Source organism: Mastacembelus armatus, chromosome 15 (genome assembly GCF_900324485.2).
Source record: "Mastacembelus armatus chromosome 15, fMasArm1.2, whole genome shotgun sequence".
Classification (NCBI taxonomy): Eukaryota; Metazoa; Chordata; class Actinopteri; order Synbranchiformes; family Mastacembelidae; genus Mastacembelus; species Mastacembelus armatus.
Window position 1 is genome coordinate 21,462,614 of NC_046647.1, and position 16,863 is coordinate 21,479,476.

Below are 16,863 nucleotides of genomic sequence, written 5' to 3' on the forward strand. Positions count from 1 at the left end.
ATGTTAATCAGCTGTGCGGTGAAAGAGGGTATTGCCACCAGGTGACCAGGTGATGTTGATTGATTACAGCCCGGACTCTGTAAAGACAGACACCGTGGAGTGAACTTTGAAAACATTTCAAACAAACTATATAGTTGGAAGAGTTATTTAAATAAATAAATAAAAAGGTAAGTGTTAGCTAACGAAGAGTTATTAATACCAGTTTGTTAGCAGGGCTCACCGGAAGGTGGAGTTGAAGACTTCCGTCCACAACAGGTGGAGCTTTTTTTTTTTTTTTATACGGATATTTTTCCCACTTCGCCCTCAAAAAGCATCTTCAGCTTCAGATAATGTGAGTAAACAACAACCTCTGTCGAGCTGTGTTTGCTTTGTGCTGCTGTTTGTATTTTAACTTATGTGAGACAAGTTTGCTCAGGCTGAACATGATGAGCTGCAGCCTGGACAGGGACCAGTTTTTAGTCCTTGTGTGATTTGTAGTTCCTGCAGAGGGAGAGTTGGTTGTCAGACTTTGAACATTCTTGTTTTGCATGTAAGCTGAGCTAGATACTGCTGCAAATAATTTGCATTAACAATTAATTGGTATATTTGGACTATTTTTGTATGTCAGTCAGATAAAGGTGTGTGTTCGATGCCGTCAAACTGTTTTTAAACTTCTGTAGGAGGCCAAGGTGCAACTTTTTCCCTCATTTAATTAAATAATAAACAATATCTCATTAAATACGCCTGAGCAGAAGAGTGCAGTCACAGGACATCTTATTGTTTGTACTGAACAATGTACACAGCCCCATAAAGTACAAGTGCATCTATAAACTTGATTTATTCACGTAGTTTCACTGAGATTGTGAAATCTTTTTCAAGGGAGACTTGAGAACAGCCATAATCTAAAAAAACATCAGGAGCAAATAGACACATAACCAAAACAACATAAAGTCAGTAAAAAACAGAAAACAATGACGTAAATCACATAAAGTATAAGATAGTCAAACTTTAAAATTTAAAATCAAATGCAGAAATTAAACTAAGACCTAACAAGACGAAGGATTCAGACTTTTTTTAAGCGTTCATAGCCTTTATTTGTCCAGATTAGTGTGTACACATGAAATATGGAAGGATACGTAGCCACTGCCTGTTTCCACTGTATAAATTCTGGTCGCATAGATTGAACCTTATATGTGACAGATATGAGAGAATCTGATCAGCTTCTTATACCAAACTCTAATGAGAACAAGGTCAGGTTCCTCTGAATAACATATTCCAGTAAGCACAAAATGCCGCAAGCTGTTCTTCAGACAGAGACACTAGAGTCTCTCCAGTCTTACAGTAAAGGTTACCGTGACCTTTAGGAGTTTATTACAAAAGACACTTTAACAGCTATTATTTACATACATCTTAGTGACTTCTACCACATTTGTGCAATCACAGAGCGACATTTCTTTAGTGTTTGTGTCCACCTGATGTGGACTCTATTCACGCTCCTTTGAATTTGTTTTTGGTCTCCTGAGGAACATATCAGCTATTTAGCTGCTAAATGCTCCATTATGTTCACCAGCTGTGTGTGTCTGCTGTTGGGTCCTGAGACAGATGTCTACAATGGCTGTGGTTAATATTTCTTCGGAGTGAAATCAAACCTATTAGAGATTCCAACTTAACTGTTGACACAGACGCTGACCCAGTGTGTGTTTATACACTTGAAGTATTTAGTCAGATTTTTTGGTGGATAGCAGCTTCCATCATCTTTTCACATACTTGTATAAACCTGCGTTCAGCAATCCTTTAAAAGACTCCAACAAAAATGTATCAGCCACAGACTAGTTTTGTTTTGGTGCCGCCATGTTTCTGTCCCTGCTGGAAACTTGTCCCCCCCCCCTCGGGCCGACACGTGCAGAAAGAATCTGTTTATTCCAACAAGAGAGAAGAAACGATGCAATGATTGTTTTCCTAATGTACAATTGAAATATCTTCTAATTCTTCCCGAATTGTTTGTTCTGACTGAGGTGGACACATGATGTTTTTTTGTTTTTTGTTTTAATTCTGCCTGAGCTTTTATTCTCATTAGTGGGTCCATGTAAACGCAGCTAGTGGGTTTTTAGAGTTTGTTATTTCAAAACAGCCGCTTCCTCCTGCAGCAGTAAATGACACCATGAGAACGGTCAGAGTGAACCAAAACAGTAAAGTTGGTCTACTCTTGACAGCTCAACAACAAGCTGAAACTCACTGTGACACTGTGCACAGCTGAGGGGAGCTGCAGACTCAGTGGAAAAATCTCTGTGGGGTTGTTATTATTCCCAGTCACACATGTCCAGGTGTTTTTCTACTGTCATTTTCATAAATTATTAGAAAACTATCTCTTTGAATTCAAAGCCTTCGTGTTCAGGAGAAGACATGCACTTACTTTCATTGCAAAGGCTCCTGTGTAACCTGCTGATGTGTTCCTCAGCACACATTGACAAAGTGTGACGTGTTTCTCCAGTGCAAACAGCAGAGACACCCTCACAAAAGCCAAAGCTTCTCGGGATGTACGACGAGCGTGTCTTGATGGTAAATGTTTCAAATGTAGCTTCAAAATGAAAATACCGCTAATTGAACAGCGACAGAGAGAAGCAGTCACTTCCATGAGCACCCAACATGTAACTGCTGCGGCCGCTAATGATTGTTGAGTGATCACAGTCAGTGAGTGCTGCGCTTGTCACAGGCAATCACAAGTTCAATATAAAGAAAGAGACTGTCAAGATTTGACGCTGATATCTGAAGACACTGAAAATTATCTTCCTCAGTGGAAATCCACAAGGACAAAACAGCTACAGAGCAACGTTCCCCATCGTATATTCCTGACACACACGACATAGATCCTCTTTTATCATTTTCTTGTAAGTGTTTATAAAAAGGCTTTACGGGAATTTAAACTTCCCGTTCAGTCTGTGCAAATACTGGTACCCACGTCTGTCATGAAGAACCACTGCAGAATCACGATTGTCCTTCGGCATTTGGAATAACAAATACCACAGTTTCTTATTTAGGTGTATTATTGTGCTTATGCCATGACAACAAAAGAAAACCAGGCAGGCTGTGTGGAAATTATTATTATTATTTCTCACAGTATGTCTTTTTGATGTAGATCTGTCAGTTGTTCACATTTATTTTGGTAATAATGATCATGCAGTTTGTTCAGACAGCCTACATACTGAGGAAAGTATTTAGACACTTAAGGTTTTATAAATAGGATGTTTTTATTATTTCTGAATTTCTTTTCAGAGCAATGAAAGTTATAGTAAATGACATGATATGAAATGATTCAGCTCAGTCATGTTTTGTCTTACACTTAATTATTCACATGCAGATTCGGTTCAAATGGCAAGAAAGGTCATCCAAATGCTGGGCTGCACCAATTGCACTTAACTACTTGGTGCTTGGCTCTTGTTTTGCGGTTTATGAGACTCATGCACAGTCTCCAGCTGACTCTGTGACAGTGGCAGAGGTTTCACAGTAAGGGGGCACAAATAAATAAAATCAATTTCTATCTGTTTCATCTTGTTCTGGGTGTTTTTCGTTCCTGCAAAAACTCAAGGTTGGCACGTGATGGCTTTTTCTGTGGCTTTCAGTACCAACGTGTACAGACAGGGAAGCATTTCTCTTGAAAAGTATGACCCTGGGCCACAGAGAGAAATAAAATTACATGGGTCTGCTTGTTTGTATTCAGTTTGTCCAAGAAGTGTTGTTTTTTTCTGTGTTTTTAAAATGAATGTAAGTCACTGTGAGTCCCCAGAGCAGCTAATACAGCAGCTGATTATTCCTCCACTCCTGCAGAAAAGCGTTAAAATGTCCTGCCAAAGGGAGACAGAACATTAAATCCATTATGTTGTTTTTTATCGCCTCTTGCTTATGCTTTTTTTTCATAAACCAGTTGTTTTGGATTGCGAATATTGAAGCCTCCCTATACAGCTACAATCAAACTGTCTTTGACTATGGTATTTCCCCTCCAGCTGCTCATTCAGTGCTGCGTCAGCCAGCAGAGCAGCACTGGGCAGCTCCCAGACCATTATATCCAGAGCTGATCTGCAGGATCAATATCGGGACCAATCACTGCATTTTTTAATGATTGCTGTTGGCTAAGTAAAGCCTGCCAAATCCATTTCAGTTGTTGTAACGTATTGCGCTCCAGGAACCCCAGCTGTCAAAAGATGCCTAATTGTGCTGTGTAAACTGCAGAGAAATGCAGCATGAACAGCAGCTAGTAAAGATACTTAAAGATCCACAATGTGCTGCACAACAGAGCATTTCAGGTTAAAACCACTGGCTTTGCATCTTCAGTGTTTCTCAGCAAGATTTTGCAGGTAAACAATTAATCTGAAGAGCTGGTTCTGGTTGAAACCTTGTTCTTGCTGTGCAATTAATATTTTGTGTCCAGCCGTACACACCAGCCTCGCTGCTCCAACGGCAGTACTGCAGGGTTGGAGGTCTTTGGAAATGAAACTCTTTACAGTCAACCGGAGTCGGATGAAGCTTTGTGTGAAGAAACAATAAAGTGCTAGAGTCCAGCGAGGACTGGGCTGGTTTCAGATTGTAGAGGCCTCTGATCCCTGGCTATGAAAATAAAATTGATTTGACTGGACTTGACAGATTAACCGTAAACCCAGTTGACCCGAAGCCCTGACCCCAGCCAGGCAAGGCAGCAGTACACAGAACGCTGTTTGACAGATGTGGACACACCGACATCAGGTTAATTAACATTCATATAGCAGAGAAACAGATTTGTGGAGAGGAGCTGTTACATAGGAGGCTCTTTGTTGTGATTACAGACAATAAACAGCAAAGGCACCAAAGTTTGACTGAATATAACCGACTCTTTCACATACTTCCCTCTTTTACAGTCGGCCAGCGTTGCACTGACCCTGACTGATTTATCTACCAAAGACAAACTTTACTGCCATTTTCCTCTTGATGGCTTGTAATTTAGAACCTTTCCTGCGACCCAGAGTCTAATTAACATGTCGGGTTTATATCGAGGATAATAAAAATAATCTCAGTTGCTCTTATGGTATAAAGGAGCTTTCAGAGAGGGCACAGTGTCCAGTGAGATCGGGATACACAGCAGTTAAATGAGGTAAGGTGCAGAGGACGGAGGAGACGGTAACCCCTCACATTTTACTGTATACATTAGATAATGTTTGAAATTGTAATAAAAGTCAGACATAGACACAAAAATATTTTAAAGCTCCAATTTCACCGTCGGTATTTAGTGATATATTCAACCTACTATTGCTTTCATTGTCGATTTATTCTGCCGATATTTCGCTCGAGGAAATTGTGATGGACATTTTTCACTATTTTACGATGTTTTATGGTCCAGATGATTAATTGAGAGTAAAATCTGCAGATTAATACAGGAAGTTATCCTGAATTACAGTCTTATTTTTGATTGGTCAGTTTATCATTTGGGCAGTAAATTTAAGAAAGTGGTGAAAAAAATCTCATCACTGCATCAAATTAATTAAGAAGATAGAGCCAAAAGATATTTGGCCTATTTTCTTAGGAAATGACCTGAGCAAATCATTGATTATCAGCCATTTGTTTTCCATTATTGATTAGTCTCCTAATTGATTTCTTGGTAATCTATAAATTGTTAGGAATTTCCAAAATGAAAATATATTTATTGTCCAATCACATAAGAGACAGTAAAGAGCAAACGATATCTGGAACTAGGGGATTTTTTTTTTGTTTATTGCTGCTTGAAAAATCACTGGATTGATGTATTGATTATTGGAATAGTTGACCGATTGATTAGTGAACTGATTGTTTCAGCTCTACAGGAACATTAGCACTGATAAGGGATGTTGCTGATTCTCCACCTGCTGAATGACCTGCTGCACTTTGGTTTTATAGATTGACGCTGTTCAAATTTAAACTTTTAATTTATTGCTCATAAACTTCTATTAGCAAAAAACATCAGTTTATTTTAGTAAAAGAAAAAAATGGAGATCTTGTACGTAAAAAACTTAATGAACTTTGTTATTGTTAAAAACTTCTAGGATTTTAAATTCCCCATTTTCTTTGAATGCCTCTTTACTTTGTGTGTATCTGTTTTGTCACATTGCAGTGTTTTTCTGAGAACACCTTAGGGATCATAGCACCCCTGGGTTGTGTGAATACTCTCCTGCATCATTGCTTTGGCTCCCAGCCCTAAATACTTTGGTCTCTCCACCAATTTCACAAATAATTTAAGAAGTGATAAGACAGCGAAGTACATATAAACAAGTTCTTGGCTGCTCCCATTTCTGTCCCCATCATCACCCATCTCATTACCTGCAGCATTATTCATCAATACTCCCACCTCAAGCCCCCTCTTGCTCACCAGCAGCACACATATACCCCCACTGGGAAGGATGGCAGCCTCTGACAAGCCCTGAGTAAATGGGCACCTCTATGTGTGTGTGTGTGTGTGTGTGTGTGTGTGTGTGCGTGAGTGTGACAAGCGCTGACAGTCCAGGAGCCTGGCCTCGTACAAGGTCAGCATCTGTGAGCTTCATCAGTGTGTATGAGTGTGTTGGTACCAACAATATACCACCTGTGCCCCCCTGCCATGTCCACACCCAGCAGATGCTCTGAAAGTCAAACCCGGTCTTACACACACACACACACACACACACGCACACACTCAGATACACACACACCTTATCATGAGTACCACGCAGAGTTATCAAAGTCAGCCGAGGTTAGCTGTAGTGTTATGAGTGTGATAAATATGATAAAATAGGGTCCATAAATTCAGCTCATATGGAGGGAGGAGATATAGCACACACACACACGCGCGCACACACACACACACACTGGGCACAGGCAGGTTAAAGACCCCCAACCCTTCCTACATGCATTAGGACCCCCAGACTGAAAGTGTTGTTCATAGTTGTTCTGTGGGATGTTTTCTAATTTTTGGGCCATTTCTCATCTTCTTATAGTTTTTTCATGTCACTTCTTTGCTATTTTCATGTGTCTCTGGTTATTTTTGTGTGTCTTTATGGTTTTGTGCACCAAAATGTAGTCTGGCCTTACCTCGGATCAAAACACTGTTCATTTTAAATTTGTCCTTTTCTCTCTCCAGACTCATCCTTTCTTACATGAGATGGAAAATAAAATGTTTTCATAATTGAGAGCAATCATAGCTACAAAAACTACAAAAAGACCCAGGATGTTGAATCTGATATTTTTTATTTGTTTGGTATTATCATACACATGATTTTTAATCAAACACTTGATGACGTACTAGGATAAATTAATAATAGTAAAACATCCAATTTTAACTCCAAATGAGCAAATATTGATAATATTATTTTTAAACGTCGCAACACCTTATGTGTTTTCAGGACGGAGGGACCTGTAATACTAAAAATGAGAAAGAAAAATTGATTAGAATTTTATTAACACTTCAATAAAAGTGTCTGGTTTTGTCGAGACAGAATCTTTGAATTTTAAGCGAGGCAAAAAATGGCCCAACTCAACAGGAGGCAATACTGTGACGGCAAGAGCCAGAGGGAGGCATTATTGTTATTGTCTCCCTTGGTGGTGACTCGCTTGCAATGTTGCATTGCTATTAGACTGCAGCATAAAAATAAAATCAAATTAAATGCACATGACAAGAGGCAAAGTCTCCAACTGGAGTCAAGTTTGATAAGCTTGTGTCATTTACCGTGACTGCATGATTTATTTGGCCTCGCTGGGAGGCAAGGGAGTTTTCTAATTCCTTTCTCCATCATTTCTACAGACATCAGTCAAAGCTGCAGAGAGCAGGCGGATAAATGTGAACGCTCGATAAACGGCCCGTTAATGCTGCCAAGTTACATTTGCATGCTTTGTTATTTCAGGCCTTGTTTGAGGTTTATGTAGTGAACTCCTGCAGTCTTTCACAAAGACCATCAGGTTTGCTTCCTACTCTGGCTTATGACAGACTAGGGTTAGTTCAGATTCTGATGGGAGATCTCTGGGATTAAGGGAAATGAGGTACACCCTGGAAACTTTGACACATGCAGATCAATCAAGTTTCCTAGATATGACATTTACATTCAGCTAATTTGCAGCAGTAAATACTAATGTTTTCTGTTAACATTGAGGAAATTGTCCTCCTGTTGGGCAAGTTGCAAAAGCACTGAGCATCTCAGTAAATTGTCCAGTGTTGACATACATACACAGATGTTTTTTTGTTAACTTGTACTAAAGTACACACTGGTAGTGACGGTGACTGTTATTAAACTCTTTTATGGTTTTGTTAGGTACTTTAAGATCTGACAGTCTGAGGGAACAGTTGATGATGGTGTCTGGAAGGAAACGACGGGGACGCATCTGCACATCTGTAAATTCACTGCTTTAACTGCATCTCACTGTCGTCACCAGTGGATGGTTGAAAGCTCAGGGGAAAGTTAGTAAGTGGACCAGGAGTTCAGATAAAGTTTTTTATCCACCTACTTTTTCCAAGGCCAAGAACCTTCTCACAAACCACTGCTGATAGACAGACAGGTGACCGACACCAGACACTGCGTCAGGTGACCCATCCTAGATTCCGCCAATATCCCGACATTTGGACTCACAACACAAAGTAATACGCTGCTATCAGTCACCTGACGCGGTCTGGCTTAAGGCATCACTTTAGTCTTGATAATATAATGGTGAGTGCTATTTTCTCTGATTTTATAGATCAAACAATTGGTTTAAAAACAGAACAATCAGAAACGTAGTAAAACATTTTGTTGCACTTATTGCAGCACATGTTTTGTGTTCTCCCTGAAACTGAGGACTATATTTCTTTAAACAGAAACTGTGACTTCAGCAAAGAGGCTCTACTTTTCACTGCAGGGCCTGCTAGATCTTACAGTCAGCAGGTGTAAGATATCAGATAGATACAGACTGAACAGGCTGAATGCTTTTGATTGTCTTGTTATAATCGTGTGAAATATTCACATAGTCTCATCAACATAGTTATGGCTTCACACTGAGAGCTCAGGTAAAAACACTCAGATTTAATTAGATTTCTTTCTTTGCCCACTGATTTTATTCAGGACTGAATATAAAGTTTTCTGCACTACAAATCACACCAACATCTCCTTTAGAGTTCCAGCTGTTCAACTGGGCAAATGGCAACAAGGACCAACTAATAACTTTAATCCTCCGAGTGAAGGCAGCTGTTCATGTAATGTCTTTCAAAAGTCATTTAACTACTGAAGTGACCTTGTCAGTCTCCAGAATTTATTCCTGATCATCTTTAGAAAAACACTGTCCAACCTTGTGTAAATTCAGTTTGTTGCACCTCATTCCAAACTTTGCCCTTGATTTTTGTTAAAAGCTTTGAAGTCTGGTTAATGAAATCTACTGGAATACAGTGTTTTTAATCATTAACATCGAACAAATGTATTGAGGACATATTCAGATGTAATATTGGTTCAGCTGGTCTTAATTTAGAGTGGGATGCCTTTAAGTGCTCACTTAGAGGTCGTGAAATTCAATGTTCTTTATAAAAAGCAAAGCAGGCTAGACTGAAAAAAACCCCAACCAAAATGAAATTTCTAGCCCTGCAGTCAGACTGAGTGACGGAGAATCTACAATAAATACAAATAGATGGAGATGATGCATTATGAAAAAGGTGTTTATTGCTAATGTAAAGCAAGATAAACAGATAAACTGAAGGTGGAGTAGCACCACAATATGAAAGATGATAAAACACGCTGTGATTTTTATGAACCATCTCAGAGGTGGAAGTCGGCACTAAGGGTCTCAGAACTCTCACCGAGAATCATCGCTGGCGTGACGTATAAACAGTTTGCAAACTTTGGTGACCTTGTACATGACCTTAGAGCTGCAGGGCTGTCCTCACCTGTTAGCTGTGAACGAACATGCATGGGAAGTGTGGATTTGAAGAAAGCTTCATTTCAAGGAACTGGTTTATTCCAAGTCACTGACTGGATTCAGGTTTTTGTGGCTGATTTTGTTTGAGATCAATAAAACCACAAAAAAATCCACATTATAAAATTATAATGTGGGACATTATAATTTTATGGCACATCAATTATCCAACACTATGCAGACTTTTTTTTTAAATTATATCTCCAGATTGCAGTTTAGCTTTTGGATTTTTTTTTTTTTTTTTTTTTGACACGTTGGGATGATGTTGACTTAAAGAAGTTGAAACTTTTTTTTTTGCTGTTTTCTAAAGTTTCCAGGTGAGACATTGAGCTCAAGGGCACTGACAAGACCCAGAATACAGATATCTGCTGCAGGCATTCAAACCCATTCATGATCACCAAGCACTGGTTTAATTTCTAGCTTTTTTAAAAGTCCACAGCTGCAGCGTGAGGCCAAGACTACAAAACCAGTGAAGCTCAGAAGATGAAACCTCCTGACTTCCCCTGACTGCTGCTCTAATGCTACCATGAGGCTAATCTGTAGTTTTAAGTGAAATGCCTTGATGAGTATTGAAGGCATTGGCATGAGCTTCTCCTCAGGATGTATTGAAATGACTCTGGTGAGCCCTTCAGTGCCTCCACTGGCTCAAACTCCCTGTGTTTTAGCAACAGGCCTCCAAATTAAAACGTCAAAATACTTTATTTGTACCTGTAACATCACACACTGCTCTGGCTTTGCCAACCAGTTTCTCCTTGTCTAACACACTCTCGTACAGGCTGACTCTTTTCTCAGTTTAATCCCCATGATGATCAGATTTATCTTGTTAAAGCACAAGTGCAAACAGGGAAAAGGTTTCCATGTTATTACTGTTTAGTTTGTTGTGCACAGAGTGAAGGAAAGTGGGACGTGCACAAACTAATACACAGTCTGTAGCTGTGGTATTCTCTTTAAAGCTCACTGATTTCCCACTATCTCTTAGTATAATCTCATACTGACTTGACCTCATGTTAATAATTCATTTAGCACAGAGAAAAAACTCAGACCTGGGCCATGAGCTTAAAACTTTTAGTTCTAGCGTTAGCACTTCTGGTGAGGCCAAACTTTAATTTTGGATGAGCAGCATTTCCTCCAGATGTCAAATGCATGAATTCAAGTTTTGGTTCTCTTTTCTTTCCTCCTGCCTATTTCCCATTTTTCATACTACCTTGACCTGTTTAAACGGTTTATGTCTGCAGTGGCAATGATGGGAGAAATGTGCACACAGTCTGGAGTCTGTGGACATGATGAGCCAGCGGACACACCGACTATGTTTGTTACCACAGACAAATTATTTCAATTCAGGTCTTAATGAAAACAGAAACTTGGCTTTTGATTGTGTTACGTTTGAACACTCCAGCAGCTTGTTTAGTAAAACCACCTTGACTTTCACAATCAGGAGTGTGTGTAAGCAAAGGGCTCAGCTCAGACTGAGTTTTATTCTCCCTGTGATGTATATGAGTAAATTTTCTTCTATTATTTGATAAAGTGACAGAAGCTTCATTGATACGTATTGACTTTTAAAGTTAGTTTTAAAAACATACATCTGCACTTCTACTACTACGCCCACTAAAGGCCCAGTCCCAGTTTACATGGTTGTTTTCTCTGAACAAATTGTGAGGCATGTAATGTAACGTGTTATGTTTACTGTTGACTAATTAGTGACATAATTACTTCAATGAGTAATGTCTAATGAGTAAATGACTCAAAGTTTGGTGCTAATTACCAAATGTTAACGTGCCAACACACTAAGATGGTAAGAGAAATTAGAGTCCTGTCTGAGCAGGCTTATACAATCATCATCATCATCATCATCATCATCATCATCATCAAGTCTTCCCTGTTCACGGTACAATAGGAGGCTGCTGTTGTTTAATGCTGTGCTGTTGGATTAATTCACTGGGTGTGAAAATGCCACTTCAGTGAGGATTTAGGGGAAATGTTGCAGCCAGTGTTAGACGTACAGTGGATTTGATTGGGCGTTTGAGAACACTGACTTTAAGTATATTGATGTTGGCATCTGACAGACAGCAGCGTCAGGTGCCTAAAGACTTGACTGTGAACTGACGTTCATACTCGGCTCTTTGCTCAGCGGCGAATTATGGCAAACGGCACGGACAAGTTGCCTCCTCCCAACTGCCAGACGCTCAAAATGAAAAAAATGAGCTGACAGGTTACCAGATTTTATTTTTTATTTTTTTATTTTTTCCAGTACAGGAGCTGCCTGTGAGTCATTTTTAACATTGTTTACAAAGTGCTGTTCAGTCGTAATTGGACAGAGTGAATATACTGTATAAGAACCAAACTCAAAAATGCAACAAAACGCCAATTCTGCACAGCCAGAGAAAACAAATGTAGATGTCAGAAGAGTCTGTGTGTGTGTGTATTTTATGTGTGTATGTGTGGTTGTGAGAATTGGTTGTCTTCCACTTCTGCAGTGTGTCCTCACAGCAATGGTAAAAATGCAGTTGTCATTCTAAATAGGAAAAAAAAAAAGAAGAGGGTTTTGGTTTTAGGACTGAACACTGGGAGAGGTTTTCAGTGACATGGGGTGTCTTCACACATAGAGCAATGCAGAAATGTGCTGCATGTGTACGTGCAAGTATCTGTGTGTGTAGGTGTATGACAGGGCAGCATATGGCTAGGCCTGCATGTAGTGAAATATTAAAAAGCAGTGTCAGCAAGAAGGGCACAGTGTGTGTGTGTGTGTGTGTGTGTGTGACTGTGTGTGTGTGTGTGTGACTGTGTGTGTGTCCCATGGGGAGTAGAAATCTGCCGGACACAGACAACTGGGCATGACAAGCTCCCAGTGTGACGCACACACACACACACACACACACACACACACACGCACACACAGAGATTTGTTTTCATTCCTCATGGGGACTTCGATTAATTTCCTGGAGACCTCCTCTAACCTTAAACCAAGCCATCATCCTAATAACCAATGATTCAGTGATTTACATGCACATGGTCCCCAGGAGAAAGGCAGAGTCCATACCGTACAAAGTGAGTGTGGAAAGACATTTCAGTCCCCGCAGTGATTGTAAAACCAGAAACATTACATACGTACGGTACACACAAATGCACAAATCCAAATTTTCTCTGGCCTTATCTTATAGTGAGAGTAAACGCCGTCTCTCTGTCTCTTTCTTGCACACACAGTATTTTTCTCCATATCTAGGGTTTCAGAAACACACAGCATTGTATGAGAAAGTTTTCATCCCAGGGAAACTATTCGGTATGCAGCTAGAGGAGTAAAGCTGCAAGTGTGTGTGTGTGTGTGTGTGTGTGTGTGTGTGTGTGTGTGTGTGTGTGTGCGCGTGTGTGCGTGTGTGAGAACCAGAGATGGACCAATCCAGGGTTGTTTTCGTGCCGTTTTTTTACCTTCCTGTCTCCCATCTGAAACACATGCTTCTGCCTGGAAGCGATATTTGAGAATCTGTTCTAACAGGATCATTATGGGGTTGAATGTTGTGTCAGCCTTTGGTGTTTATTTTTAGGAAAAGTGGTTCTCTGATCAAACAACATCTGTCTTTTCTGTTTGACGAGAAAGGGAGTGGAAGCTAAATGGTTTTTGTAGATTTTTAGTGTTTAAAACTGTCCAACTGATATCTGTCTTGTGGAACAGGTGTGCTGTCATTTTAGTTCTGTATTATTTTTTTTTTTTGTGTGTGTTTTTTTTGGTGTATTAAAGAATTTCCCCTGCCTTCTGTATGTTCTCAGATCTGCTCCTCAAAACAGCAGAATATATTAAAATCAGGTCTAGTTTCATAATGATCAAAGCTTTTATTCTGTTTGCTCCAGTAGGTAGTTGATCCTTTTTTAATGTGGCAGCCTCACTGAGACCAAGAAAACACAATAGAGAATAGAAGAAAAAAAACAAACAAAAATACAAAGACAACACAGCAGATTAGTAGATTTAATTGTTTAAAGGCCAGTTTCTTGATTGTGAATAGTTGGTGCTTTTCTAAAGTGATGTCTTCATGGGAAATGATCACAACAGGCATTTAAAATCTCCAAAAGCTAATTGGTAATGATGATTTTACAAATAGACATTTATTTTCTTTTTGGGGGCAACATTACAGGAAAGCTGCAATCAGGTGATTCTCTGGGGATCGTGGGTGTGCTAAGTAAATGCGATGCCAGTCTGGTCATTAGAGTTTTAATATTTCTAGTCTACAAGGGGAAAGTTTGGCCTGATGGTCACAGGGTCAGAGTCACCAAAATAATTAAGAATCATCCTCAGGGGACAGTGAATGTTCAGGAATATTAATGGCAATCTGCTTTCTGAGGACATGTTGCTCTGGACCAAAGCTCGACACAGGGACCAAACAACCAATGGTGACATCTGCAGGCCCATCTGCTAAGAGGGCAGCAAAAACATGTCGGACTGGCAAAAATAGCAACATGGAAGAAAGAGGGGAAATGGAGAAGTGATGATGTGAAGGAATAAAGTGAGGAAGGGCAGCAGCTCTACACATTTTCTGTCTGTACTTCACTGTTTAGTAACACAGAGTGAAACATGAAGCTTAAAATTTCATCCTGAAATATATGACCATCCTGAAATCTCCATTAGTGCCATACCCTTTGATTGCTGGTGGCAGGCAGAATTTGACAAGGGCTTAGCAGAGCAATTAGCTCTGCACACTCAGTGTATAGTCAAAATGTCAGAGTGTTATATTGATTATGTTAATGGGCGTCCTGTTTGGCACGTCTGAAAGCACTGACAAAAACTGTAGCTTAAACCACAACTCGGATACGAGTGACAGTAAAATTAATCAATCACATGCAGAACAATGGAAACTGACTGACAAGTGGACCTCATTGTTTCTGTCTCGCGGTGTGTGCACGGTCGGTTTCATGCCTTTGTTCTTCAGGAACAGGACAATTTCTTTGCAGAGTTTTGGATCAACATTTTAAGGTTTGCCAAAATTGCGTCTAGTTTGAAAGCCTTTAATGGAACACAAATACAACATTAGTGTCTTCTGGCACTTGAAACAAAGACGTGTGTTTTAAACCCCATATTACCGGTTGCATATGAGCTTAACCAGTCATAATGTTGTCATCTCACATTGTTGCGCTGTTAGACAAAAAAACCCTATTTTTTCACAGTTAAAAAACTGATTAGATGTTGATTGAGGAAACTTAAATAAGCCTCGTTTTCTAGTAGCATTTTTTGACTATTAATCCTTTGGACTTTCCAAAAACTTATCAATATAATTAGTCTGATGTTTCTCGTAGCTATTTTCTGTGAGCAGTTTGCATTTTTAACATTCAGTTGTTTTAGTGGCCACTGGTGTGGCAGCCACAGTTGGAGGTGCAATTCACATGATGCACTCGAGCACAAAAATACTTCTTAACAAACCAGTAAACCAATAAACATTTTGGTGTCACAAACACCACAGCCTTACTTTTTTGTGTTACAGTTATTCACTTGTGCAAGTGCCACATATATTTGTGAAGTTCAGACCCAGGTTCTTGCCTCTGTGCATCTGGCCAGTCATGGTGTGAAGTGGGTGTGAAGGTTGGATTGTTGATTTATGAAAATGTTTTAAATCCAAGGCTGGAAAGGTTCGGGAGGATGGGTTTTCTCCTGTTTGCTTTGTCGAATAGCAGTTTCTGCATGTTGGACCCTTTCGTCTGCAATGAGAAGCTGACTGAGAAAAAGATTTGAGCTTTTTCTTTTAGATATGAACAATAAAACACGAAAACCCCGTTGTGTTAAGCAGGAAGTAGCTGCTGCTGAATCCAGTGTTGTGATTCTATGAACGCAGTTTACAGACAGCAGGAGCCTCTTTCTTCTCTAATGGTGGCAATAACTCACACACATACACACACGGGGCTTAATGGCTTTTATAATGAATGGCCTAAGATAGTGGGCTAAATGGTGGTTGCCATGGTGATAGGGTCAATCGATCAGAAAGTATTGACCGGTCATCGATAAGTTCCAGACGGCAGGCTTCTGGAATAGAGAATGAGGGGCTGCGTGTGTGTTCTGTGACTGAGAGGTAGGGATTAGATGTGCTCATGGTACTCTATGTGTGAATGTGATTGCTGTGGGTTAATGCCCTGTGTGTGTGTGTGTGTGTGTGCATGTGTGTGTGTGCGTGTGTGTGTGTGTGTGTGTGTTAAACAGACATTCCTCCACAACCGTTTGGATATTGCTGTAATACGTTAACGTGTCATGGCGTCACCTTTGGTGCCCTGAATCTGGGTGATGTAAATGACCACACCACCCTCAGTCTGGCCACCTCATGGACGACAGAAACCAGAACCATCTCTAAGTCATCACAAAATGACAGCGTGTGGTCTCTAATAGGCATGGACAGGACAAAGCCGAGAGCCTCCCTAAGGGGACATGGGAGAATCGAAGGGGAGGTGCAGAGGGACAGTCACAGATATTGTGTGAGCTGAATTTGATCCAAAATCCTTTTCAATCTTCGAGTCAAAGCACAGTCAATTCCTTACACACAGACCTGAAACACACATTGATATCTCTGAGAGTGACTTGCACTTCCTGAGGATATCATTATCTCACATGTCCATCTTGATTAAATGTCCATATTTACATTTAATCCATCAATGTCTAGAAATCTGCTTTAAAAGTGGAAGATTCAAAGCCTTCCTGAGATGCATCACATTTCTATCTGCACTATTAAAGTCGTTTGGTGATAGTTGTCATGGGTACAGGAAACAAGAACTGCAAATAGCTAATGTGGCATATTTTTATTAGTACTCTAATAAACAAATATACTGAAGGCTAAAAAAAACTGGGTTAAAAGAGAAAACCACTCTGACAATACAGCAGCCCTTTAATGAGATTTTGCAGGGTCTTGCTCTCCTGATGGCTTTATTTTTATTGTCATAGAGGATCCCAAATTGGCCTATGTGTTGTTGTTAGCGTGTTTTCTTCTGTTATATCAGAAAAAAACTGACTTT